Raw genomic sequence first — 3141 nt, forward strand, 5'->3', positions numbered from 1 at the left:
TCCCCTGGTGGCCTAGTGGGGGTTTGCTGGATTACTACGCTGGTGACCCGCGTTCGATTCCCAGCAAAACCCTAACAAAAACAAATCAAATATGCACACAATATAAAGGATAAGTTATATATAAATCACCTTGAGCCTCAGCCACTGGTATAAGCGAAATCAGCACTAAAAAAGGAAACAGAAACATGAATATAGAAAATATTCAGTCTATTAATGAAAACATCACATTTTAGGCACAACGAACCCACACGATTAAAATCTTATTCACGAAATCTAAACTACCATCTGTAAGAAATACATTTTAATCTCTCTTAATAAATAAACAGAAACTACAGTAACTTATACAAAGGTCACTATTCTGCTCATTAAGGTGTTTGTTTCACTTTATTTAATTTTATTGCACAAGTAACCAAATATGCAGCAGATATTATTATTGAAGTGTGATAATCTTATCTCTGGAACATAAAACCAATGGACTCTCACACTGTAAGGTTCTTAAAGAGAGAGAGAGAGAGAGAGAGAGGGAGGATGAACATATGTAATTTATATTTTAGTGCAGTTTTCATATATGACATTTTCTGCAGTGTGGAAAGAGAGGGCAGAGAAGTGTGACCAGACGGGTGGCAGCCTGCAGATGTAAAGTGAAACTACAATGACTTTGACGCTACTGGTAACTGCAGTACATTTTAAATCCTGACCTTATCCACATTGTAATAGATTTAACCAGAACTGTTGAAATACCTCTTCCAACACTTCTCGTAAGGGGATGGGGGGGGGGGGGGGGGGGGGGGTGTAGTACAGTAGTAGTATAGTAATAGAATAGTGTTCCTAATAAAGTGGTCAGTTAGGGTATGTTCAGAAGTCTTATCACTCTGAATAGTCATTTTGTCTCCAATTGGCCCTGCTGTGAAGACTCTGGCTTCAAATGGTGATCTTCATCTTAGCCAACTTTTGGCTTTAAAAGAGCTCCATGAGTGTCATTGGAGTTAAATTTGCCCACCATATCAACAGTTAAACAGTCAAGTGTTAGTTACTGCTTTCACATGTTCCCCTTCACACCTCCTCCCCTTCTTCATGGCTGAATTTGCAAAACTACACTAAAATAGAAAATAAACCACATCCGTGACCTGGTCTCTGTTCTCAGGCCTCTAACACTCTCACTGCTCTGTGTGTGTACAGGACTAATGAGAAGTGTTTGTTTCTGCACAATTATTGCTCTAATTTTTTAGCACAGACAGATAAATAATTATTAGTGATTTTTTTAAAGCACTGTACATTTGTTATATATATCTTATATACACAGACAGGTAATTAATGAGTAGAGTTTATTTTTAAAAAAGTGCTGTGCTGTGTGACTCGTTTACACTCATTAGATTATTTAAACCCTGTGTTTTAAACTTGCTCTACTTGTACTCTTACCTGTTGAACTATCATAGTTACTGAGAGTAGTTACACATCAAACTAAACCCTTCCTTAACAGATATGGATACACTGATCCACCTGAGCAGTCATGCAGAAATACACACAATGTCCTAATCACACAATAAGCTCATCACTCAGGACATTCAGACTGCAGATGAACAACTTTATACCCCACCGCTCACTCTAATGAAGACACAAAGAGAACATTTACTCACAGAGCATCACAGGGAGTGGACTCAGCTCCATCCTGTCTCTCTAATGACTGACTGACTGACAGAGCAGAGGTGTGTGTTAAAGTCTTTCCACTTCCTGTGTTCTCTCATGGGGGGTTTGTGGCATGTGGTGGATGCAAGCTTCTATTTTAGTGAACACAGACACGGCAACTTCCTGTGTACTTACAGAGAGAGAGAGAGCGAGAGAGAAAGAGAAAGAGAGAGAGAGAGAGAAAGAATGTACATATGTCACTTCTTCTTTTTAGTTGACACGGATGTGGTCGCTCCTGTTCCCTTTTTTCACATTAAGACATTAAGACTGTTCACATTAAGACTCACACTGTAAAACCTATAATATTTCACTTTACTAGGATTAAAATCATTTGTATTAAAGAATAACACACTGAGTGACAGTGCTGCAAATAGGCAAAATATCTAAATGTACATTATATTCTCACTGTCCACTTTATTAGGAACACCTATACACCATAATTCATAACCTCATTCAGTAACTTGTATTTCAGAAATCTCCTGAAATCTTCTCTCACACAACAGTCTATATAGATTATACAAACAAAAAGAGAGAAAGAAACAGCTTGTTGATGAGAGAGGTCAGAGGAGAATGGCCAGACTGGTTGGAGCTGACAGGAAGGCTGCAGTAACTCAGCATGTGGTGGCCAGTGATTGAAAAGTGAAACTAAAATGCCTTTGACTCCCTCTAGTGGCAACTGCAGTATAATTTTAATCCTGACCTTCTCCACACTGTAATAGATTTAAACACAACTGATTAAAATATATCTTATCACAGTTCCGTCTGCTCATGTACATTGAGAACAGTCTGTACACACCTGTATTTTGAATTCTCTCATTCAAGTTTTAATCTTTTAAAATGACATCTAACTCCATAACCAGAGGCTTTTCCCATTATAGAGTAAAAAATGCAGTGTGTTACGGAGGTGATAAATATAGTTTTGTTAAACATCAAGTGATTTCATGAAAATTAAAATTTGTCCTTGTGTCATGTGAGAAATGAAAATTAATGTATTCTTTATATTAAATGCTAATGCTCATTTTATTTATATTATTAATTACAGGTAGGTACAGTGACTTTTTGCACGTGTCGTCATATCCTGTAATGAACAGTAGTGTTCCCGTTGTCACTATGAACATTGTGTAGGTGCTGAAATGCATGAGTGACTGTGAATCTGAACTGACTATTAATGGTATATTCCAGATTAAGGTAAGCAGTTAATAGCTTGCTACATTTTCTGGCCTTAGCTAGCTAGCTAGTGTGTTTAAGTTGCATTTGCTAATGAACACAATAATGATAAACTAGTTATAGCTAGTGTTAGCATCAATCAGGACATGTTCAGGGCTCAGTGAAAATGGTCACTTTATAATATTTTAATCTATGAGGTGGAGGTGAAACAGCTACATACACTGACTGTCTATTTTATTAGGAACACCTGTAAAACTACACATTCATGCAGGTATCTAATCAGCCAAT

Source organism: Pangasianodon hypophthalmus, chromosome 4 (genome assembly GCF_027358585.1).
Source record: "Pangasianodon hypophthalmus isolate fPanHyp1 chromosome 4, fPanHyp1.pri, whole genome shotgun sequence".
NCBI classification, from domain to species: domain Eukaryota; kingdom Metazoa; phylum Chordata; class Actinopteri; order Siluriformes; family Pangasiidae; genus Pangasianodon; species Pangasianodon hypophthalmus.